Source organism: Lutra lutra, chromosome 2, assembly GCF_902655055.1.
Source record: "Lutra lutra chromosome 2, mLutLut1.2, whole genome shotgun sequence".
Taxonomy (NCBI): Eukaryota; Metazoa; Chordata; class Mammalia; order Carnivora; family Mustelidae; genus Lutra; species Lutra lutra.
The window spans coordinates 209,758,823-209,784,978 of NC_062279.1; the positions used below are offsets into that span (position 1 = coordinate 209,758,823).

Genomic DNA, 26,156 nt, shown 5'->3' on the forward strand with positions numbered 1-26,156 from the left:
AGCTTTCTCTAGTTTCTTGAGAAAAATATCCAAGTAATTGTCATCTTTATTATGTCTTTCTTTCTTATTTATATGCCCATCGAAACAAACAAGATTGTATTTACATTCATTCAGCAAGTATTTACCAAGTGCCTCCCTGCCTCAGCTACTGCGTTGGGGAGCCAGTGGTTTAGGTTCAATGAGGAAGGCAAGGATTCGCTCCCCCCCCCACCCCGCCGCCCCCGCCGCCCCCATCTCGAAAGGCATCTCGAAGACGGACACAATGAAATAATTACAAATGCAAATGTAACAGTTTTCGCAGTACCAGCAAGCTCTACCCAGCCCAGAATAAGGTCTGTTTAATCCCAACAGAGGGAGCTGGGAAGAGATTAAAGGAGAAGGTGACATTTAAAACAGTCTTGACAGAATTCACCAGCAAACAATGCTTCAAAGGGCATTCTGGGCAGAGGGAGAGCCTGAACAAAGCCCCAGATGCGGTCTTGAACCTGTTTTACCCAGGAAGCGGATTTCAGTGTGGCTGCAGTACAGAAATATTCGGGGGGAGTGAGAGGTCTGCTATGTTCCTGGAGAGAGAGACCTGCATCCTGGACCAAAGCAGAAGCTGTTGAGAGATCATGAAAGAGACAAATTCAAGAAATTCTCGGGGGTCTGGAGGCAAAAGCAGAAAGCACGCTTGAAGCATTTCATTCCTAGAAGCATATCCGAGGTGGGCCCTGCAGGACGCATCTTTCAATGAATAGAAATCCTTTAATTCATTTCCAACGAGGGAATTTTTTATTTGGAGTAATGTCAGTTTGGGCTCAATAAAGGAGAAAAAGTCACTGTGTTGATACGATTCATAGATTTTGTTCTACAAGAGAGGGATGTAATTGAAAGTACATTCTGGGGATCCAATCAATACTGGACTTGGGTAATAAAACCAGAACGGGCTATAATTTCCAAATTATACTTCAGTGATCTTTCTCCAGTTAAAATGGCCAGAAACCAGAAAACCTAATTAAGATGGGGGAGAGAAAATGAGACTGCAGATTTACAGGAGATGAAGATTTATGGAAACTCAATGATAATCAGGATAAACTAAGAGGTTAGAATAGCCCCTTAATTAAAGGACAATATTCCATTCTTTGTTTTTAATTGTTCAACAAAGATAAAGAGACCATCCAGTTCTCTCTCTCTCGGGCAGATAGATAAATGCTTACCGGCTCCTGTTTATGGTTATAAAATGACACCCATGGCTGCAGTGGACATCAGTCTGCTTTTCTGTGGCCTCGCAAAACAACCTCTGCTATGGGGAGGCCATCAATCCCTTCAACCTCATCTCCTTCCTTCCTGCGAAGACCATAGCTGCCTACATCACCAACCGGCAGGATGCCTCCTGCCTGTGTCTCCAGCGGTCACACTCTGGGTTCTAAAACCATCCTTGCCCCAGGCCTGGTACGGCAGGGGATGCAGAAAAGCCACAAAGCCCATAACGTAGACAAAGGAAAAGAGAAGTTTTACAGCCAAGTGCAGGAATGCATTTTGGGACTGGGGCTGAGAAGACGAGTGCAACTAAGGTTATACTACAACTAGTCACATTACAAATATATTACAATAACTAATTACATTACTAATAATTAAAGCAAATTTCTTCCAACAGTCCACGCTGGCCCATCTGCTACACTGGCCTGTCACTTTGAGTGGACAAAGGTATTACGGAGACTCTGGAAATCAACTGGCCTGGGAAGTATTTCCTAGGTCAATGATAAAATAATAGCAACCACAACGATGATGACAGGATATTGGCCGCAGTTAATATACGATGCCTCTAATATTCTGCTGAGCACTTTCTATGAATTCGCAAGTCCTCGTAAGAACTCCGTGAGGGACACACCGTTCCTACTGCCAATTCACAAATGAGAACACAACGGCTGACAAAGGTTTAACATCTTGCTCAAGGTCACACAGAAGTGGCTGAGTCCCAGCTCTTGGCCACTATGGTTCTACTAAACTCTATTATCCTTTATTACACTCACCACTTACTAAAAAACCTCAATGAACTGTAATGCATGATGTTCTAATTAATTAAATTTAGATGGCTTTGCTCTGAAATTTACTGATAATCTTGCTTAGGTCTATCTCACCTCAGGAAAGACAATATACTCACATAATTGTGCCTTTGACTGGCAACCGAGAGTCTTCTGTTGCACATCATGACTTGTCTCCTGTGGGATGTCTTAGCCTTCCCCCATGGAATTCTTTTTTTTTTTTTTTTAAAGATTTTATTCATTTGTTTGAGAGAGAGAAACACAGAGGAAGAGTGAGGGAGAAGCAGACTCCCCACTGAACAGAGAACCCGATGCGGGACTTGATCCCAGGACCTGAGATCATGACCTGAGCTGAAAGCAGACACTTAACGACCCAGCTACCCAGGAACCCCACCAGGGAATTCTTAACCCATCTTTCTGGAACCACTTCCATTGCCAGCCAATCTATGAAGGGGTTTTCCCTCACCGCCACCGCACAGTGGTTTTTTGGGGGATAAAATATTGCCCATATTTCAGATTTTTCAGTTCACAGAGTAAACCTCAGGTATTTCTGAATCAGACACACAGATATTGTGTTGACTTTGTTAAATTCTCCAGAATTTCCTTCCCCATAGGTTTCGGTTAAGAGTGGGCCACAAGAGATTTGCTCACGTGAGATCTGGAGGTGAAAGGGAAGAGGAGCCATTTAAGGAAAAAACAAAACCGGGCTTTATCTTGGAACGATTTTAGATGCGCAGAGCCTTTCTGCCTTTATGTCGGAAGGTTGGGGCGGGTTCTCCTGTGGCTCCCACACAGGGTTGTCTGTCTGCCGACGCCCTCCTTGCTGCAGGGCTGCCGTGGGTCTGCTGCGGCTCCCCTCTGTCCAGACCCCCCTTCAGCTTCTCCAGCTCCTGGATCAGGAGTGTGTTTGCTCCATGACAGAGGCACCAGCTTCTCTGGTGGGACACCTGCTTCACCAAGGTTGGCGACAGGAGAACAGACTCGGTCCCCGTCTGTCCTCGTGGGTTCCAGTTCATGCTCACGAGTTCCACCGTGTGCTCATGGGACTCAGTCTTCCTTCACATTCCCCCACGTCCCCGCTCATGCATCTGTACTGTCCAGTGTCTGCCCAGTGGACTTCATGCTCCCGCACGGAAGGGAAGACAACAGCTCTGCACAGTTTAACCAGTTCTGCAGTCATGTTCAACTCAAATCCCTGGGGCACCTGGGTGGCTCTGTGGGTTAAGTTTCTGCCTTCAGTTCAGGTCATGATCCCAGAGTCCTGGGATCAAGTCCTGCACTGGGCTCCTTGCTCAAGCGGGGAGCCTGTTGCTCCCCCTGCTTGTGCTCTCTCTCTTTCTGACTAATAGATACTTAAAAAAAAAATTTAAATCCCTATAATCAATTATATATATATATATAAATATATATAAAATCTCCAATTGTGGTTTTGCTTCTCGTTTGAGCCGTATCTGATAGTTATGAAGGGGTTGAAACCTTGAATCAAGTGGAAACAATCCTTCTGGATGGCAAGATCTCATGCAGATGATTTATTTACACCCAGAAGCCAAGATCCAGGAAGGAAAAGACAGAGTGAAAAGGGGTCATGGAAGCAGAAGAAATGAAAGTAATTTGTGATACTATGACATAGTTCTCCTTCCTGCCAGGCACCAGGGCAGGTGATGGAAAATATAAAGAGCAATAATAACCCTAGACCTTATAACCCTAGACCTTATATCCCTACACCTTATAACCCTAGACCTTATAACCCTACACCTTATAACCCTAGACCTTATAACCCAGGGAGGGGGAGACCGTTCAGGAACTGTAATGAGACAAGTGCGACCGAAACCGCAGGAATAAAGTACCACGGGCAGACGGAGGAGAAAGTCATTCATTTTGTCTGAGAGGGCTGGGAGGGTTCTGCATATGAGGTAAAGTAACACTGACACTGGGCCATGAAGAATGACTAAGAAATCTGCCAGTTCTGGGGCGCCTGGGTGGCTCAGCCAGTTAAGCATATGCCTTTGGCTCAGGTCATGATCCCAGGGTGCCGGGATCAAATCCCGCATCAGGCTCCCTGCTCATCCAGGAGTCTGCTTCTCTCTCCCCTCCCTTGCTGGTGCTCTCTTGCTCTCTCTTTCTGGCTCTCAAAATGAATAAATAAAATCTTAAAAAGAAAACAACAGAAATCCACTAGTTGAGGGAGTCTCAAACTTTTGCAGGCATCAGTACCAAATGGATTAAATTCAGGAAGAAATGGTTACGGGGCACTATCAAACCCATCGCATGCAAACCTTTGTTGAATGAATGGTTTCTTTAGCTTTCCTAATGTGTCATTTTTGTAGGAAAGAAAGTTGTGTTCAGTGGAAAACTGCACATTATCCAGAGACCAGTTATCCCATCTACCACAGCTAGTTTAGCACTGTGAACCCTAAGTAAGCGAGAGCAAGACAGAATCATTCCACCTACACACAGGCTCTATTCTGTCTGGCGGAAGCTCCACTGATTCCCCTGCAAAAAAACCACTTCTGCTTCCATTTGCTCATTTATTCATTCTTTCAGTATTGCTTATCTATAATTCAACACTGTTGATCTATAAGTTTTTTAAAAATTCTCTTTGAACTGGTTAGAACATCTGCCTGGTTCCCTCACTGAATAACGACAATAAAGTCTATAACACATGTTCATTTTATATCTGTATGACAGTCACGAATTTGCCAAATTCTAAATATTATCTGTTAACAGTTTCAAACTCTGAAGGAAAAGCCAATTTTAAAGCTAAATATATTATACTAGAACATGGAAAACTATGGGAAGCTACCCAAATTCTTTCGAAAGTAGAGTATTTCTCATACTGAAAACTGATGAACATGTCTCCAAAATATAGAGAGACTAATTTTATTTCTGAATAAAAAGATATCATCTCTCATATATTTTTTTAAAGATTTTATTTATTTATTTATTTGTCAGAGAGAGAGAGAGAGAGAGAGGGAGGGAGAACACAAGCAGGGGGAGCAGCAGGCAGAGGCAGAGAGAGAAGCAGGCTCCCTGCTGAGCAGGGAGCCCGATGCGGGACTCGATCCCAGGACCCTGGGATCATGACCCGAGCCGAAGGCAGCGGCTTAACCAACTGAGCCACCCAGGCGTCCCTCTCATATTTTTGAACAGGTATTTGAATATTTGAATAAATATATTTAAAGATTTATTTGAGACAGAGAGAAAAAAAAAACACATGCATGAGCAAGCACAGTCCCAGCGGAGCGGGGAGGCCCCCCACAGGGCTCAATTCCAGCACCCGGAGAGCAGGACCGTCATGACCTGAAGCCAAGACCTGGACGCTTAACTGACAGAGCCACCTGGGTGCCCCAGGATAAGTTTTTTAATTTTAAAAAATTTTTAAATTAATATCTAATGTATTATTTGCCCCAGGGGTACAGGTCTGTGAATCGTCAGGCTTACACACTTCATAGCACTCACCATAGCACATACCTTCCCCAGTGTCCATAACCCCACCCCATCCCTGCCCCTCACCCCAGCAACCCTCAGTTTGTTTTGTGAGATTAAGAGTCTTATGGTTTGTCTCAGAATAAGTATTTTTGATATAAAACTTCATCAAGTTTTATCTTTACCCAAAATTACTATTTTTTTTTAAGATTTGTATTTATTTATTTGAGAGAGAGAGATCACAAGCAGGCAGAGAGGCAGGCAGAGAGAGGAAGGGAAGCAGGCTCCCTGCCGAGCGGAGAGCCTGATGCGGGGCTCGATCCCAAGACCCTGGGACCATGACCCAAGCCGAAGGCAGAGGCTTTAACCCACTGAGCCACCCAGGCTCCCCAAAATTACTAATTCTTGATTGTTTTTATATATCCATAGTTTATGCCTTTAAACAAACAAACAAACCCAAGACAACAATTATTGCGGTCTTTGGATCTTATAGGTACATCTATCGAGTGGATCAGACAGATCCCTTGGCTGTCTTTTCTATACATGGATCGATCATCAGGGAGCCTGTCCAAAACACGCCAGTAGCTACTTCAATAATTTTCTTAAATGACCATTGTTTAAGGAATATTTAGCCGAATTTGTAAAAACAAACGGAGTTTTCAAAGTGTAGTCAGTCTCTCAGTGAACTACGAAACCACAAAAATGTTTTCTGATCAATTAGAGAATGGAATCAGGAAAAAAGTTACCCAGCCACAGGTTTTATTATTTTTTAAAAAGATTTTAAAAATTTATTTTAGAGAGAGGGGGAGAGAGAGAGAGCACATACATGGGTAGGGGAGGGATGGAGAGAGAGAGAAGCCTCAAGCAGACGCCCCCACCTAAGTGTGGAGCCCAAGTCGGGGCTCGATCCCACAAGATCATGACCCAAGCTGAAATCAAGTCAGACGCTTAACTGACTGAGCCACGCAGGTGCCCCTCAGCATGGATTTTAATATCAACAAATTTGGTCTTGGAAGAGCTTGCCACCTAGAATTTTCCCTTTACTGAATTTAGTTCATATTCAAAACGGAAGTCAGTGCCTTACTCTCATCTTTAAAACCTCGGTTTTGCCAACTGTAGTTTGGCAGGCAAGTGACTTTTTAGAATGAAAATATCTCACACTTAGAGATTGCAACTGTAGGGAATAAAATTCGGAATAAATGAAGAAGAATGAACCACAACAAGTATGAGTTATTTCAGAAAAGTAAGGATGGGTCAGATATTTTTAAAAAGATATACGTATTTATTTTTAGAGATGGGGGAGTAGGGGGAGGGAGAGAATCTTGATCAAACTTCCTGTTGGTCAGGGAGCCCAATGTTGGGCTAGATCTCAGGACCCCGAGATTATGACCTGAGCCAAAATCAAGAGTCGGATGCTTAACCAACCGAGGCATGCTAATAAACTTCTTTGTTTTCTTTCGTTCATCTGCCTTTTGTCACCCCAATTTACAGGGTCCCAGGTAAAGAGCTTAAGAGGGTATAAGAACAAAGATGTTTTCCTCCTTGCAGTTTCTACACCCATTCCTGCTGGGGGTGGGGGAGGGATGGGTGGCTGGGGGATGGACATGGGGAGGGTATGTGCTGTAGTGAGTGCTGTGAAGTGTGTAACCTTGGTGATTCACAGACCTGTAGCCCTGGGGTAAATCATACAATAGGTGTTAATAAAATAAAATTAAAAAAATAAAATACCAATGTTTATTCATAAGATAAAAAAAGTAGCAGCAGCATTAAGAAAACCAGGAATAGCAAGCTATTTCCATTTCTTTTTTCAGTAAGCTCTTTCCTTAACATGAACTTAAAAAAGGTCTTTCTAAAATCAATAGCCGGGTCGGGGGTGCCTGGGGGGCTCAGTCATCTGGGCATCCAACTCTTGGTTTCAGCTCGGGTGATGGTTTCAGGGTCCTGGGATGGAGCCCCGAGTCAGGTCCTTGGCGGGGCTGGAGTCTGCTTATCTCCCTCTTCCTCTGCCCCTCCCTGACCTCATACCCACTCTCTCTCTAAAATAAGTAAGTCTTTATAAAAAAATAAATTAAAACAACAGAACCATTCGTAACCAGGAAACCATAATAAGGCATTCGCATAAACTCAGGAACAAATTAAGGGGGACTCCTTGAGTGCTTACTCAGTGATGTTCTGGAAGCTGTGGGCAGCGCGGGGACACACCACGAGGCCCACGGGCACGACACTGGGGAGCAGGAGGCAGGACCCCGTGTCCTGAGCCCTCAGCTCCCCCGTGCACAGGGCTTGACTGAGAAACTGTCAGATGTGACACGGAAGGGAGCCAGTGGCCGGATGGGAACCGAACGTGCGGACACCCCACTTCCCGCGCGGCAGGAACGACCACGACACGAGATGGACCAGGGGAGAAGCCGCTCGCAGCGCCCCGTGTAACGTCTGAAGGAGGAACGTTGCTGGAAGGTAGAAAGATCCCGACACACGAAGAGGCGGTAAACAGCTGTTGGTTCTGTGCAAACTGCTCAGGGCAACGTGTCTCTACACGGGGTCGAGGGAACAACCCCTTGATGGTTATTAAAATGCAGACTCCTGGGCTGAACCCGGACTCAACAGAATCACGGGAGGCGGAAGGGGAGGTTTTCAAGAAAACGGTTCTCACCAAGCTCCCCGAGGGACCCCGACACACACGAAGGGTCAGCGACCCCAGCTCTGTGAGGTTCCCCAGCATCTCAGTCCGACCCCAGCGCCGTGTGCAGATGGTGAAGTACATACGTGCGGCACATCATACGTTTCAGCAATAAAAATAATGTGATTTTTTGACAAAAAGCAACAAACAACTTAGCTGAAGAGTCCAAAGACAGATTCCTGTTTTAAGTTACAAAAGTAAATTAGTTTTCACGGGTCAATTACTGCATCATCAGGAACTGGCTGCACCTTTTAAAACCCAATACGGAAGCTACGTTTGGAATGATTTGATGCTCCATACAAGAGAGACAACTTGACTAGAGAGGCTGCAGGTACATGTGTGTAAAGAGTAATTATATTACTTAAAATGAGGTTAAAAATTGTTTATTTTTCTTTTGTTTTATTTTATTTTTATTGGTGGGGGCGGTGGGCAGAGGGAGAGAGAAAGAATCCTAAGCAGGCTCCACGCTCAGCATAGAACCCAACGCAGGGCTCGATCCCACAACCCTGAGATCATGACCTGAGCCAAAATCAGGAGTCTGATGCTTGGGGCGCCTGGATGGCTCAGTGGGTTAAAGCCTCTGCCTTCAGCTCAGGTCATGATCCCAGGGTCCTGGGATCAAGCCCCGCATCAGGCTCTCTGCTCAGCGGGAGCCTGTTTCCTCCTCTCTCTCTGCCTGCCTCTGCCTACTGTGAGTTCTCTCTGTCAAATAAATAAATAAATAAATAAATAATCTTAAAAAAAAAAAAAAGAGTCTGATGCTCACTGACTGAGCCACCCAGCTGCCCCAAAATGGTGTTTTGTTTTGTTTTGTTTTGTTTTATGATCAGTCAGGTGCACACCCAGAAATCCATGGGGGGAAGTCTGGAAATGAAAGACACTGATTCTACTCACAAAGGGAGTCCTCGCAAAGGGAGCTACGGCATTCAACTCAGGGGGTGCCTGGGAGGATGCACAAGGAGTGGGTTCAACCAAGCAGCGGGGAGCAGAGAGGGAAGTGGGGGAGAGGGAGAACCCAAGTGCAAGTGCCTTAATTGGGGGTCAGAGGGGAGGGCACAAATACAAGAAGGGAAGGCATTTCACTGGTGCACTTGAATGTCCCTAGGTCACAGGGGAGGGTGAGAAGGGGTGCCCGTGGCAGGCACCAGCTTTATCACACTATTGCACCTGGCTGTCTGGACAAGGGGACTCGGAGGCTGCTGGCAGGGATGCTGAGGCATCAGGAAAGTATGACGTTTTTCGAAGTTAGATGCAATCGATCCTATGATGCCTCCACATCATTAACAATAAAAATGGGACGGACAACGCTTGCCTCTGGGCTGTGGAGATGTTAAGGGTGAGTGGGACAGCTTGACTGAGCCACTGGAAGGCAACCTTTGATAAAGGTGACAGCTCAGAAACGTCTCATTGGGCATCTGATGACAATAAGTGCAACCAGGCACCCTCCTCTATGGGCAGCAGCCAAGAGAACAGACCAGGTAGCTCTGATTTTAAGGGGATCTGTTGGAAGGTGTTGGTTCCCTTATGAGCGATCTTTACCTTTTGGCCCATTCCTCATGGTCTGGCCTGTACCCGCCCAGAGTTAATCATGTCGAACAGCAAGAGGTACCCAAATGGACAAAGCCCTCCATCCCTGGCTGGTAAAGGGTCAAGGGCCAGTCTGTTAGCATCTGGGTTAAAGACCCGTGGATTTGTTGCATCAGGGACCGTGTTTTGTGCAGCCTCTGAAGGATCTGACAGGGCTGCTGCAAGGTGCTGGTCGGCAGTTCGAGGTGAGTCTGCTTGGGAAAGGCGGTTATGCTGGCGCCGGGGCCGGCTGCTCCTGGGGTGACGGCGAGTGCTATCGCGACAGGAACGAGGGTGTCTTGCCCGGTGTTCCTGGGTGGATGGAAACAGGAAAGTACCTGGTGGGTAAGAAGCACGGGAGTCCCCAGCGCAGGCTCTGCACCCTGGGGCAGGTTCCAATGGGGGAGAAGGCAGGGGAGAACCGACGCACGCAAAAGTTCTGGGTCTATGAGTCTGGGCCCCAACAGTACCCAGAGGTGTCACTATTTAGAGTACAATGTGCCTGTGGAAAGCGGTGTTGTGCTCAACCCCAGGGAAGATGCTTGCCGTGGTCAAGGTTGGAGATACAAGGCAAGAGCTTATGGGGGAAACCTGGGGGAGGGGCAGGTAGGAAAAGGAAAAGGCTTCAAGGAGTGGGTGATCCTCTCTCCCGGGGGTGGGGTGACAGATACGAGGCAGGGGCCTCCTGAGGAAAGCAAGAGTCTCCACCATTTCAGTAACCTGTACCAGATTTCTCCTGAGGCATGGAAGTGTTGGGCGTGCAGAGATCAAGGAGTATACGAGAACCATGGGCCAAAGCAGACAGCAAACTCAGACAGAAAAGCAAAAAATATCCTGTGTCCACTTTGTGCCATAGGAGGGGCGGGTCCTGTGTGTCCCCGGGGTGGAGAGTTTAGTGTAAAAAGTGAAGTCACCTCCAATTTGGTGAGGTCTTGGACTGGAATGACATCGTCTGGGGCCATGTCATCTCCAACTGGAAGATTCTGGGCCAGAGCAATGCTGTCTGGGGTGTGGGACTGGGTCCCACCTGAGTGGGTCTCCAGACTGTAAACCAGCGACGGCACCCGGACCAGCGGGAACCAGACCAACAGTCAGCAGAACGGGGATACGGTCACACCTGCCATGGCGTTTGTTTTAGTTTTTGGTGAAAGTTTGGGTTCAAATGGGGCCCCATCACAGAAGCAAGCTTTCTGGCGGGTGGGATAACGTATGGTCAGTGAGTCCCACGAGAGTATGTGCCCTTCTTCTGGCCTCAGCCCTGAGATGGGGATAAGATTGAACTTTTATAAAAGTAAGTTGCGGGGAGGCTCCTGGGTGGCTCAGTGGGTTAAGTGTCCGCCTTCCGCTCAGGTCATGATCTCAGGGTGCTGGGATCGAGTCCCGCATCGGGCTATCTGCTCAGTGGGGGGTCTGCTTCTCCCTCTACCTCTGCTGCTCCCCCTGGCTCCGGCTCTCTCTCTCTCAAATGGATAAATAAAATCTTTATTTAAAAAAATTAAGTTAAGGCCTGGGGCAAGATAGAGAACTTTAATTTGTTGTACTCGTATTTGAAAAGAACACCGTATTTCTCTCAACTAAACCAAGTATCTGGGACCTTCCATGAACATTCTATCAACTACCTTCTTTCAAGAGTCCGGCATTATGTATTCTGAAAAGTGAAAATGTGTGCCTTGTTCCAACCAGTGATGTCTGTAACTCTGAAGGGGACAAGGAGTGTCCTGGCAAGGCCGTGTGTTTGTGGCCTTAGTATACGCTGAGGAATGCGTGATTTAGAATTAGATTTTGGCGATCTGTGAGGCAAGAGATTTCTCAACTATCCTTCTTTTAGGAGCTAATTTTTAGGCAATGGCCCATAGTTTATAATAAATGTGAGGACGAGGCCATAACCTGCCGGGGCATCTGGTGCTAAGATGACCACCTGACATTTGGCCATGTATGTTGTTGTTTCTCAGGTCCCATCCTTTACCGGGGACGTTCTGGTGAAGGGACAGAAAGCAACAACATTCCGCTGACCTCCAGCGCGCGTGAGGCCTGGCCATGCCATCCACACAGGACATGAACTCCCAGGGCTTCCCTCAGTCAGTCCGGAGAGGTTCTCCAAGTAGCCCAGGGCGCTGGGGAAGTGGCGACCTCTTCAGCACCCTGGTCTCTGGCGGGAAACTGAGGACCAGGGAGCCACCTACTCCTGCTGATGGAATATGCCAGAGGGTCCGGGTGTGGCTCCTTGTTGTCTTAAGGAGGCCTCAGCAGACATAGCAAGGGTGTTGTTTTAACCCAAAGCAGAGGGTGTGACAGGTTTCGGAGGGCCCCAGGCTCAGGGTCTGTGAGAGTCTCTATTGCCAGGAGAGCCCAGCGGTAGCCAGTCACTTGGTGTCCCGAGGGAGCACAGCAGGAGACGGAGGGGGCGGTTTCCTCAGAAGCCCGGGGGCAACCAGCAACCAGCACAAGCACAAGTGGCCCGGAGGTTCCAGGAGCATGGGAAGAGGCTGCCAAAACCTCTACGGTGAAGGAGTTTTTGAAGACACTAATGGGAGTGCCTGCTGATTTTCTTACGTTTTTCCAGTTTATTTATTCATGTAAGGAATCTCTAAGCCCAACATGAGGCTCGAACTCACGACCCCCGGATCAAGAGTCCCACGCTCTTCCGACTGAGCCAGCCAGGCACCGCCGCTGTTCAGTTTAATTAAGTAACATTGGTAAATGAGGAGTATGCAGTGGCCACGACCCAGAAAGCACTGGATGGTATTAGACTCAAGTGTCATTAATATGTGTATCAAGTGTGTCTTCTTGAAAAGGATGTTATCGATTTAATGACCTGGAGGACGGTAGATGTCCGCGGGGTCGGAAGGACCGTGTGATGGTGAAGCTGTGGAAACACCCCACCAGCCACTGAGAAAAGGCATCCGGTGTCCCTTCAGGGGTTAGACGCACCGCAGCTGACTGAGCGGCCCCGACTGGAACGCGTGAGCCGCCCTGTGAGAGCAGAAGCTTACGGTGGTCGGCTGAGCACAGTCAGTACCTTCAACCACGCTGGGTGCTGGGTGCTGGGTACAGGGCCGGCGGGCATGGCCACAGCACCAAGCTTTAGTACTCCACCAGGAGGCCTTGTTACTTTTCAGAGGCAAAATTAGACTGTCAAATGGATAGGCAGAGGGGATAATCACTCCTGTATGTATGAGGTTTTATATAATGAGTTTTAATCTCTGAAGGTCCTATTTTAATTTATTTGGGGCCAAATTAAGAATCTTAACTGGGATCCATGAGGTTCCATTTACCAAGCCAATTTGTAAAATGCCCAAAACTTACGTTAACTTTAATTTATTGTTCATTATATTCGAGCATCTCTGTCTAACATGGGATATTTTAGGTCAGTGAGTGCTATGACTGTGGGAAATTAAGGCAACCTACAATTAAAGTGATGCATACTTATTTCCCTCTATTTTATATCGAGTTCCTTGTAAGATTATCAGGACATATGTTTACATTCAGTAGGATGGAGGCACCTGGGTGGCTCCATCGGGTAAGTGTCCAACTCTTGGTTTCAGCTCAGGTCATGATCCCACAGTCGTGGGATAGAGCCCGGCATCAGGCTCTGTGCTCAGTGTGGAGTCTGCTTGGGATTCTCTCCGGTGTCCCTCCTGCTCAGTCTCTCTCTCAAATAAGTAAATAAAATCTAACAAACAAACAAACAAAACCTTCAGTGGGATGCCCAGATATAACTCTAATTTGAGCCCCAGTATTAGACCCAAGAAGTTTGTCAATCGGTACATTTTAGCGAATGTTAAAATTAATGAAGCACGTGGACCGGAGAAGCTCGGACGCCGACCGGCACCTGCCAGTCCCCACGGAAACTCCTTGGTCTGGGCTCCGCGCTCTCGCCCCGCTCCCCCTGCTCCCGGCCTCTCCCTCTCCCTTTCTCGTCTCTGAAATAACTAAGTACATAAGTAAAATCTTTAAAAAAATAATAACAACAACAAAAGAAATTCTTCAGTCTATAAAAGCTATCTAAATTTTGGATTCCAATTGGATCAAATTATAGAAACTTGTTTTATGTTAATTATACACACATGCCATATACAGAGATACTTTAAATTTATTTTTCCTTATACTTAGGGTTTTTTTTTTTAAGGATTTTCTTTGTATATTTGGCAGAGAGGGCAAAAGAGGGCACAGGCAGGGACAGCGGAGGAAGAGGAGAAGCCGGGTCCCCGCGGACGTGCGGCTTCGGCCCCGGACTCTGGGACCATAACCTGAGCGGCCGACGGATGCTCAGCCGAGACGCCCGGCGCACCTGTTCTTGTGGTGCGCGCGCGTGTGTGCGTGTGTCCGTGCGCGCGCGTCCGTGTGTGTGCGCCCGCGTGCGCACGCCCGTGTGTTCACGTGTGTGCACCCGCGTGTGCGCGTGCGTCCGTGTGTTCACGTGCGCGCGTCCGTGTGTGTTCGCGTGCGCGCGTCCGTGTGTGTTCGCGTGCGCGCGTCCGTGTGTATTCGCGTGCGCCCGTGTGTGTTCACGTGTGCGCGCGTGCGTCCGTGTGTGTTCACGTGCGCGCGTCCGTGTGTTCGCGTGCGCCCGTGTGTGTTCACGTGTGCGCGCGTGCGTCCGTGTGTGTTCACGTGTGCGCGCGTGCGTCCGTGTGTTCACGTGTGCGCGCGTGCGTCCGTGTGTGTTCACGTGCGCGCATCCGTGTGTGTTCACGTGTGCGCGCGTGCTTGCGCGAGTCACTCAGGACTCGCACTGGGCCCGCTCGGCGGCGTCTGCGCGGCCCAAGAGGCTGAAAGTACTTTTCCCTTCCGGCTCGCGGCCCATCAAGGTCCACTCCCCCCCCCCCCCCCCCGCTGTTTTTCCCGCGTTTCAGGCTTTCAGCCCCAAAGCCCACGCCCTTAGTTTTGTGTCCGACTAGAAAGAGGCCGGAGGAGGCGAGGGTCTCCGGGCAGCGCCTGCGCCGCGGAACACCCCCACCCCCGCCCCGACCGAGGGTCCCGGGCGCCGCCCCCACCCGCTGTTTGGTTCCACGGAATCTTCGAGGCGGTTCCCCTCCGTGTTCGGTTGTTTACGGACACGTTCCTGGGGGGTCCCGCCACCTCGGAGCGCCAGGCACGGACCCGGACATCGGCGGCCGCAAAGGAGCCGAGAGCGTCTTCGCGTTCAGGGGGGTCCCGCCCCTCCCCCGGCGCCCCTCCCCCCGGTTCGCCCCGAGCCCCGGCGTGCAGGGAGGGCCCCGCGGGACCCCACGGCGTCGGCAGCTGCAGGGGCGCCGCGAGAAGGGGCTGCCACGGCGGGAGCGGGGACACCGACAGGGCCTCTGGGTGGACCCCGAAGCGGGGGCACCGGACACAGGACGGGACGCGGGTCACTCTCCTGAGCGTCACCCACGGACACGGGGCAGCGCGGAGAGTCACCAGCGCGCACGGGGAGGGGGGGCACTGACGCCCGCGACGCCCTCCCGGGACCCGCCAAGGCTCCTCCGACGGCAGCGGGGCGGGGGACTCAGCCGGGACCGCGGCAGCCGCACGCGGGGTCCCGGGATCCGCGGCGCAGCCGGAGCGGCCGAGACGTCCCGCGGGGTTTCCCGTTCGTGCTCGGGGCCCCACGTGAGGAGGGACAGTCACCGGCGCCTCCACCCCGCGCGCGCGACCGACGGCGTCTCACCGCGAAGATGCGGGCGAAGGCGGAAGACTACACGAGGACGCCCGGGGACCGCCGGGGGGTGGGGGGGGGGGCTGGAGTGCAGCGGCGGGAGGGGCGGGGACTCGGCGCGTCCCAACGTCCCCAGGTCACCGTCGGGGGGCGTCGGGCCTTGGGGGAGGGAAGTCAGGGGAGAAGCCTGGGGGTAGGGAGGCGTCAGGAGAGGCGGGGGAGGAAAGTCGGGGGAAAAGCCCGGGGGTAGGGGGGCGTCGGGAGAGGCGGGGGGCGGGTTCCTGTCGAGCCGCTCACAGCCCGCGAACACCTGCGCGGAGGCCCGGCCGCCGCCCGTCGGACGCGCTCGTGGGAAGGGCCTCCCCGTCCGAAAACGGGAAGCGCCCGCGCAGACCCCGACCGAGGGCTCCCGGGGCCGGGGTCGCAGGCTCCGCCGTGAGGAGCAGCCGCGGGTCCGGACTGACACCACCGCGGCGGCGTCGCGGACGCTCCGACCGACACGACCCCTCGCGGTGGCCCGAGCGGCGCACTGTGCACGGGCAGGCTTTGCCCCCGCCGCCAGCCCTCCGTGGCCCGCAGCGCTCCGGCCCCGTGAGGACCACCCAGAAGGTCTCCCGACCGCGTCGGACGTGCGGGAGCCGCGGAGCCCACCTCCGCTTGCTCATGACCGCGCTGACCACACCGACGTGCGGAAAATCTGTCCTAAAATGGGGGAAACGCCCTTCTACATAGACCCTTACGTCATACCTGTAGGTAAATTCCAGGTGAAACAGAGTCGAGTGTAAAACCTGAAGCTGTAACATGGCTGGGAAACTTAGGAAAATATTTCAGATACGGGCTGGAGAGCGAAGCACAAAGGGGAAAAATCACAAGAGAAATACTGATATCCTTGAGCACACACGGCCCCAGTTTTGTAAAATTAAAAGGTAAAGGACAAACTGGGAAAATACTTATAAGCAGCATGACAACAGGCTAACATTCTTCGTATATAATGACAGTGTCAATAAGAAAACAACTAATGTGTCAAAAGAAAAATGGGCAAAGGGCTTGAACAAAGATTTCACAGAATTACAAATGTCCATAATAAGTACATAAGAATGTTGTCAACTTGCCCAACAACGGATGGAATGAAATGTAAAAATAATGAGTTTCCATTTTACTCCATCCAAGAAGCAAATGTGTGTGTGTGTGTGTGTGTGTGTTTAAATGATAAACTTAATGCGGGTGAAGATGTAGATAAATGGGTACTCTCTATACCACCAACGATAAACGAGCCAGGACCTCTTACACATTCTGGAAAACAATATAGTCCTAAGTAGAAGCTTAAGAAGGCTCCTATCTTTCACTTAGTATTTATACTCATAGAAAGTACACTGAGTTGAACTGCATCCTCTTCGAAAAAGACCTGAGTCTAACCCTTGACTGTATCTGGAAACAGGACCTCTGCCGATGTAACGAAGTACGGTGAGAAGATACGTCACACATTTAGGAGGGACCCCAAGTCCAATGACTGGTGTCCTTAAAAGAAAAGGAAAGGACACAGAGACACACTCAGGAAAGAAGGCCGTGTGAAGACTGGAGTGATGCTACCATGGTCCCAGGAGCTCCGGGAGCCACGAGAAACCAGAAGAGGCAAGGACAGTGTCTCTCCCCAGGGCCTTCAAAGGGAGCAAGGCCTGGCTGACACCCTGGTTTTGGGTGTTTGCCTCTGGAACAATAAAAGAATACATTTCTGCTCTTTTAAGCCACTAAGATTGTGGCAGCTCTTGGAAACTAATACACTACGGAAACAACCGTTGATATAAGGAAAGGTTTATATGTAGAGATGTTCACCTTTGCATGATTTGTAACAGCAAAAATTAGGAAAAACTTAAAGCAACGAAAATAGAGGAAGGGTTAAATAAACTAGAATATACCTATAGTATATTGTACAGCCATTAAAGAAAGGCTTTTGAAGAATTTCAAATGCCACAGGAAAATGTTTACAGCATACACACAGAAAATTCAGAATACAAGAAGTGGAAGTACCATGTGACCCCCCAATGCACATGTGTATAGGATGTATGCTTATGTGTATGAACAACCCTGACGGGTAACAGGAGTAAAAAGTCCCAAATGGAGAACATCACATAAAGTCAACAGTATACTGAAAGAAAATAAAACCATGACCCAGGAGAGTTTATACCAGGAGACAGATAATTATTATTGTCAATGTAATGTCAAGAAACCGAATAAGAAACACCCCAAGAGAATATTGAAAAGATAATAAGATTCAGTGCCCATCCCTTACAAAATACCTAGGAAAATTATAAATAGAAGGATTCTATGAGGGGTGCGTGGGTGGCTCAGTTTGTTAAGTATCTGCCTTCGGCTCAGGTCATGATCTCGGTCGTGGGTTGGAGCCCCATGTCGGGCTCCCTGCTCAGTGTGGAGCCTGCCTCTCCCTCTCCCTTTGTCCCTCCCTGCCACTCGTGTTTTCTCTCTCTCTGCTCTCAAAACCAGCTGAATGAATACTGTTACCATGATTATTCACACTGTCTTGGCAGTTTTTACTAATTCAGTAGGACAAGAGAAATAAGGGGTCTAATTATAAGAAATATAGAAGTAGAGTTATTTTCTGCTACGAAAATAGGATCAGAGAATTAATTACAATATTACTGGAGTTAATGAAAGTTCGTATAAAGGGTTGGATAAAAGATAAAAATTCAAACGACTTTTAATTATACAGAAAAAATGGAAACAAAAGATTTTTAATAGCATTGAAAAACTATAAAATATCTAAGACTATCTGTAATAAGAGATATACATGAAAAACCCCACAAAACTCTGCAACACACAAAAACTTAAATAAATGTTCCTGGAGGGTTAATTAGATACTGTGAAGAAAGCCACTCTTGCCACATTAATTTAGATATACCCAGAATTCAATTAAAAAAACAACTCAAGGGGATTAATTTGGAATTTGACAGTATTTTTAAAGTTCATCTGGAATGAAACACATTATAGTCGAGACACAACCACATAGAAGAATTTGTGTTTAAGAACCTTTTCTAAAACCTACTTAATAATCCTGAAGGAAGTTAGTTTTATTTGGAGATTTCACAAAATAAGTCAATGGCTCGGCCTGTTCTTTCAGCTATTAAATTAATAAAAGATTAGCATTCATTATTTTAGAGACTTCAAAACTGAAGTTATTCTAGTTTATGAAGGTATATTTGAAGGTATATACCTTCAAAACTGAAGGTATATTCTAGTTTATTTAACCCTTCCTCTATTTAAAAAGTTGTTTTATTCTGCGTGTTATTTCTTTGCATTTTATTCCTTTTTACCCTGGTTAATTTCCTCTAGGGAATGTGAGCCCCTCCAAAGCTTTGTGGCTATTTAAAAGTACCCCTGGTACTTCTAAATCTTTTAATTTACTGATGCAAATTTATTTTTTTTAAATCATTTTTTAAAATTTATTTTCAGCATAACAGTATTCATTGTTTTTGCACCACACCCAGTGCTCCATGCAATCCGTGCCCTCTCCAATACCCACCACCTGGTTCCCCCAACCTCCTGCCCCCGCCCCTTCAAAACCCTCAGATTGTTTTTCAGAGTCCATAGTCTCTCATGGTTCACCTCCCCTTCCAATTTCCCTCAGCTCCCTTCTCCTCTCCATCTCCCCTTGTCCTCCATGCTATTTGTTATGCTCCACAAATAAGTGAAACCATATGATAATTGACTCTCTCTGCTTGACTTACTTCACTCAGCATCATCTCTTCCAGGCCCGTCCATGTTGCTACAAAAGTTGGGGATTCATCCTTTCTGATGGAGGCATCATACTCCATAGTGTATATGGACCACATCTTCCTTATCCATTCGTCCGTTGAAGGGCATCTTGGTTCTTTCCACAGTTTGGCGACCGTGGCCATTGCTGCTATAAACATTGGGGTACAGATGGCCCTTCTTTTCACTCCATCTGTATCTTTGGGGTAAATACCCAGTAGTGCAATTGCAGGGTCATAGGAAAGCTCTATTTTTACTTTCTTGAGGAATCTCCACACTGTTCTCCAAAGTGGCTGCACCAACTTGCATTCCCACAACAGTGTAAGAGGGTTCCCCTTTCTCCACATCCTCTCCAACACATGTTGTTTCCTGTCTTGCTAATTTTGGCCATTCTCACTGGGGTAAGGTAGTATCTCAATGTGGTTTTAATTTGAATCTCCCTGATGGCTAGTGATGACGAACATTTTTTCATGTGTCTGATAGCCATTTGTATGTCTTCATTGGAGAAGTATCTGTTCATATCTTCTGCCCATTTTTTGATATTATCTGTTTTGTGTGTGTTGAGTTTGAGGAGTTCTTTATAGATCCTGGATATCAACCTTTTGTCTGTACTGTCCTTTGCAAATATCTTCTCCCATTCCGTGGGTTGCCTCTTTGTTTTGTTGACTGTTTCCTTTGCTGTGCAGAAGCTTTTGATCTTGATGAAGTCCCAAAAGTTTATTTTCGCTTTTGTTTCCTTTGCCTTTGGAGACATATCTTGAAAGAAGTTGCTGTGGCTGATATCAAAGAGGTCACTGCCTATGTTCTCCTCTAGGATTCTGATGGATTCCTGTCTCACGTTGAGGTCTTTTATCCATTTCGAGTTTATCTTTGTGTATGGTGTAAGAGAATGGTCGAGTTTCATTCTTCTACACATAGCTGTCCAGTTTTCCCAGCACCATTTATTGAAGAGACTGTCTTTTTTCCACTGTATATTCTTTCCTGTTTTGTCGAAGATTAACTGACCATAGAGTTGAGGGTCCATATCTGGGCTCTCTACTCTGTTCCACTGGTCTATGTATCTGTTTTTATGCCAGTACCATGCTGTCTTGGTGATCACAGCTTTGTAGTAAAGCTTGAAATCAGGTAACGTGATGCCCCCCAGTTTTGTTTTTGTTTTTCAACATTTCCTTAGCGATTCGGGGTCTCTTCTGGTTCCATACAAATTTTTGGATTATTTGCTCCAGCTCTTTGAAGAATACCGGTGGAATTTTGATCAGAATGGCATTAGAAGTATAGATTGCTCTAGGCAGTATAGACATTTTAACAATGTTTATTCTTCTGATCCAAGAGCATGGAATGGTCTTCCATCTTTTTGTGTCTTCTTCAATTTCTTTCATGAGTGTTCTGTAGTTCCTTGAGTACAGATCCTTTACTTCCAGACTCTTTCTATGAAGCCAGCATTACCCTGATCCCCAAACCAGGCAAAGACCCTACCAAAAAGGAGAATTTCAGACCAATATCACTGATGAATATGGATGCTAAGATTCTCAACAAGATCCTAGCAAACAGGATCCAACAGCACATTAAAAAGATTATCCACCATGACCAGGTGGGATTCATTCCTGGGCTACAAGGATGGTTCAACATTCGCAAATCAATCAATGTGATAGAACAAATTAATAAGAAAAGAGAGAAGAACCACATGGTCCTCTCAATTGATGCAGAAAAAGCGTTTGACAAAAACCAGCATCTATTCCTGATTAAAACGCTTCAAAGTATAGGGATAGAGGGAACATTCCTGAACTTCATCAAATCCATCTATGAAAAACCCACAGCAAATATCATCCTCAATGGGAAAAAGCTTGCAGCCTTCCCGTTGAGATCAGGAACACGACAAGGATGCCCACTCTCACCACGCTTGTTCAACATAGTATTAGAAGTCCTAGCAACAGCAATCAGACAACAAAGAGAAATAAAAGGTATCCAAATTGGCAATGAAGAAGTCAAACTGTCTCTCTTTGCAGATGACATGGTTCGACATGATTCTTTATATGGAAAACCCAAAAGACTCCACCCCCAAACTACTAGAACTCATACAACAATTCAGCAACGTGGCAGGATAGAAAGTCAATGTACAGAAATCAGTGGTTTTCTTATACACTAACAATGAAAATACAGAAAGGGAAATTAGAGAATCGATTCCATTCACTATAGCACCGAGAACCATAAGATACCTGGGAATAAACCTAGCCAAAGAGGTAAAGGATCTACAACTTTATTTTTATCGGGGTATAAAAGCTGGTAGAGTGGAAGCGTGGTCTAGAATTCAGTCCCAGCGCTGCCTCTATTGGACTGTGTTCTAGTTTGTTTTTTGGAAAAGTAGACTCCTATACCTACCTGCCTCCTGTCCTTGCCATGAGGTTACCATCACACAATTACTGCCTAGCACACAGCTTGGCACACCTTGAAATGTAGTATGATTTATGCAAATTACATACTTTTCAAGCTTCCCTTTCTCTTTATTTTCACTGGTTTGCTTATGTCACCATTTACTTTTTTTAAAAAAGATCTATTTATCAATTTTAGGGGTAGGGGCAGAGGGAGCCGGAGAGAATCCTCAAGCGGACTCGCGGCTGCGCACCAGCGGAGGCAGGGCTGTACCCCACGAGGCAGGGCTGTACCCCAGGACCCTCAGATCAGGACCTGAGCGGAAATCGAGTTGACGCCTAAAGGACGGAGCCACCCCGGCTCCCTCTATGTCACTCAGTGTCACGCTCCGGGTAGACCACGGCTGTTCACACGTGCGTGCCACGTGCTGGGCTGTGACCTCTGAGAGCGAAGGCGCCGTGTCACTCCCGGGCCCAGCCCAGGGCTCTGTCTGCGCTTCGGGTGCAACCGGGAGAAGGAGCCGAGCAGGGAGGGAGGGAGGGAGGCAGGATGGACGCGGCGCCCGCGACACGCGCGTTTGTGCTCCGGCGCGGGCTGCGCCTCGGGATGAAATCCTGGGACCGGGACGGCGCGTTCGGTCTGCGAGGCGGAGCGGACACGGCGAAGCGGACTCCCTCGCGGAGGAGCCAGACCGGGCCGCCGCGGGCGGGTTCGCCACCGCCCGAACGCCCGCTACGACCTGGGTGAGCCGCGCTGTGGCTCTCGCTTCTCTGCGCCCGCCCCTGGGACGAGTGTCCAGAAGCAGAGACGGTGCGCCTGGGAACAGCCGCCGCTGCCCCACCCGCTACCCGGGTGTGTTTTGCCACATTCGGTCGGGCTGTGTGCGGTGCGGCGGTCGGGGCTGTGTGCGGTGGGGCAGTCGGGGCTGTGTGCGGTGCGGCGGTCGGGGCTGTGTGCGGTGGGGCGGTCGGGGCTGTGTGCGGTGCGGCCGTCGGGGCTGTGTGCGGTGCGGCGGTCGGGGCTGTGTGCGGTGCGGCCGTCGGGCTGTGTGCGGTGCGGCGGTCGGGGCTGTGTGCGGTGCGGCCGTCGGGGCTGTGTGCGGTGCGGCGGTCGGGGCTGTGTGCGGTGCGGCCGTCGGGGCTGTGTGCGGTGGGGCGGTCGGGGCTGTGTGCGGTGCGGCGGTCGGGGCTGTGTGCGGTGGGGCGGTCGGGGCTGTGTGCGGTGAGGCGGTCGGGCTGTGTGCGGTGCGGCGGTCGGGGCTGTGTGCGGTGGGGCGGTCGGGGCTGTGTGCGGTGCGGCCGTCGGGGCTGTGTGCGGTGGGGCGGTCGGGGCTGTGTGCGGTGCGGCCGTCGGGGCTGTGTGCGGTGCGGCGGTCGGGGCTGTGTGCGGTGCGGCCGTCGGGCTGTGTGCGGTGCGGCGGTCGGGGCTGTGTGCGGTGCGGCCGTCGGGGCTGTGTGCGGTGCGGCGGTCGGGGCTGTGTGCGGTGCGGCGGTCGGGGCTGTGTGCGGTGGGGCGGTCGGGGCTGTGTGCGGTGCGGCGGTCGGGGCTGTGTGCGGTGGGGCGGTCGGGGCTGTGTGCGGTGAGGCGGTCGGGCTGTGTGCGGTGCGGCGGTCGGGGCTGTGTGCGGTGGGGCGGTCGGGGCTGTGTGCGGTGCGGCGGTCGGGGCTGTGTGCGGTGGGGCGGTCGGGGCTGTGTGCGGTGAGGCGGTCGGGCTGTGTGCGGTGCGGCGGTCGGGGCTGTGTGCGGTGGGGCGGTCGGGGCTGTGTGCGGTGCGGCCGTCGGGGCTGTGTGCGGTGAGGCGGTCGGGGCTGTGTGCGGTGGGGCGGTCGGGGCTGTGTGCGGTGAGGCGGTCGGGGCTGTGTGCGGTGGGGCGGTCGGGGCTGTGTGCGGTGCGGCGGTCGGGGCTGTGTGCAGTGCAGCAGAATCACAGCGCCAAGAGGAAATGTTAATTTTTTTTTTTATAAATTTTTTTTTTCAGCATAACAGTATTCATTATTTTTGCACCACACCCAGTGCTCCATGCAATCCGTGCCCTCTACAATACCCACCACCTGCTGCCCCCAACCTCCCACCCCCCACCCCTTCAAAATTCTCAGATCGTTTTTCAGAGTCCATAGTCTCTCATGGTTCACCTCCCCTTCCAATTTCCCTCAACTCCCTTCTCCTCTCCATCTCCCCTGTCCTCCATGCTAGGAAATGTTAATTTTTTATCTTTACTTTTTTCCTATACATATAAAACAGCGCGGTTTCCCTCAATGTCCAGCTAATCAGCTTTTGGTATCAAGTCAACAGTCGGAGTCTTCATGATTTTTAAATAGCACCTGACCAAGCTCTAGATTAAATATAAGTTAACGCACAGAGACAGAAGCTGCTAAAGTGTTCAACAAGACGTAGGATCCACAGAGCGCGGGGGCCAAGGTACCATGGGCCTAGCAGGGAATTTTGGTGTGAGAACCAGGAAAATGAGAGTAAGAAGCCAAGACTGTGTTCAGGTGAGTGGGTAGGGAAAGTGTATGTTAGAGACGAATTGGGAGAAAAAGAGTAGATAAAATAAATAGATAAAGCCATGGATAGAATGGGTTCCCATTACGCCTGGCCTTGAATATCACCAGTACTTGGGTTTGGTACCATAACTAAGACACTTTCTCAGAGGCTTCCTGGATGGGGAGACCTTATGGAGGAGAAATGTCGGGAGGATGAACAGACAGTGCAGCGCACGACAGACCCGGGAAGAGACAGCAAGCAAGGACGTCAGCAGAGGAACTGCCGCTGAGCTCTCACATCTGAAATCGTTATCATTTCACGTGATCTTCAAAATCTGTAATGCCTGGGAACTGACCAGAGCTATTTCTGTACCACAAACAGTGGGAAAAGAGCAGGCAGCTGGTCTCAGCCAGGAACAGCCCAAGGTTAGGCCCTCTTTGAACCTGATATTTTATTTTATTTATTTTAAAAGATTTTATGTATTTATTTGGCAGAGAGAGCACAGGCAGGGGGAACAGCAGGCAGAGGGCAAAGCAGGCTCCCTGCCAAGCAACAAGCCTGATATGAGACTTGATCCCCACCAACACTTTGGGATCATGACCTGAGCGGAAGGTAGACGTTTAACCGACCGAGCCACCCAGGAGTCCCTGAACCTTATATTTTATATCAGAGTGAGCGTGAGTATTTTTATTAAAGGTCCCCATGAAAGACACCCTACCTGGGCTTTAGAGAATGTGAAACAGAAGGAATTACCACTCAGTAAGACAGGGAAAGACACATTACTGTTAAGTATCTCAGAGCGTTTGATCCTTGGCAAGACCTCATGGAAAAAATGTCACCTTTACCTGAGCAGCAATTTGAAAAGCTTTTCACATGTCACACCAAGAACTGGCATGTACAGAGCCTGGACCCTCGGACAGGCACAGCGGCGAGTTCTCACAACCCGAGGAGGCAGGTACCACCACGTGTCTCCACAGATGCACGGAGGATAACCTGCCCAGCGTCACGTTGCCGGGGATGCCGGGGCCAGGACTCGGCCCGGGGGGTGACTCCAGAGCCTGAGAGCCCAGCATCACACACTCTGCCGCTGCACATCCCACTGCTCTTCGAAACCACCGATGAGGGGAGTAAGTAAGATGAATCTGGTTTGTCCGGCAAATATGTGCAGAATTCTTACCTGCCGGGCCTCGTCCCACGTACTGCGTTTCGAAGGAGGGATGAAGCACGACCCTCCTGTGGGAACGCCCGCAGCCTAGTCAGCAAGATGGACACACAGATCCATTTTACTGATGAACAACAGAAACTCGAAGGTTCTGTGAATTAAGTAACTCATCGGAGCACGCAGCCAGAAGTGAGGGCGGCAAGGCCAAGACTTAAAGGCCGTTATTAACATCCCCGAGTCTAATGCTTATTCTCAGGAGTGTTGTCACTTCCTTGTGGTGTGGCAGAAAGAAAAGAAAACACGACAACAGTACCACCAGCAGGACAGTACCACCAGCAGGGTTCTCCAGTCTGGCCGAGCCACCACAGAGCTGGTTGGGTAAGAAGGAGACCTTACAGGAAGCCACTGTGATTCGGGTGCAGACAGGCCAATGAACCACACACTGGTCCAACAGTTGCAAAATGTTTCATTTCAAATACAAAGTGTCGTATCATTAATAATTTTTGCTAAAATAATTTCAGGTGCTTTGGGTGAGTCACTCATACTGGACCACTTTCCTTAAGAAAAACCAATATAAATCCTTGTGGGTTGAGAAGCTGAAGAGGGCCCCAACTGATTAAGTTCCCCAGTAACGAAAACTATTTTTCAGGGCACCTGGGTGGCTCAGTGGGTTAAGCCTCTGTCTTCAGCTCAGGTCATGATCTCCGGGTCCTGGGATCTGCTCAGCAGGGAGCCTGCCTCCCCCTCTCTCTGCCTGCTTGTGATCTCTCTATCAAATAAATAGATGAATAAAATCTTTAAAAAAAAACTATTTTTCATCTTCCCATCTGCCCCTCTCATACCCCTAAAGGAGGACTAGAATCCTTCATTTATAATGGAAGGTAACTACCCAAAACTACTTACCTGAACAAGCCTATGAAATTTTTTTTTTAAGATTTTATTTATTTATTTGACAGAGAGTGAGACAGCGAGAGAGTGAACACACGCAGGGGGAGTGGGAAAGGGAGAAGCAGGCTTCCCGCTGAGCAGGGAGCC

General features: G+C 49.2%; 1 protein-coding gene and 1 non-coding gene across 7 annotated transcripts in view; both read right to left on the bottom strand.

The window, feature by feature from the left end:
• TMEM150C (transmembrane protein 150C) overlaps positions 1 to 26,156 on the bottom strand; it is a 75,983-nt gene that overhangs the window by 34,577 nt on the left and 15,250 nt on the right. The window lies entirely within an intron of this gene.
• On the bottom strand, positions 12,290 to 12,362 carry TRNAK-CUU (transfer RNA lysine (anticodon CUU)). The gene has a single exon. It is a non-coding gene; the product is annotated as a tRNA-Lys (tRNA).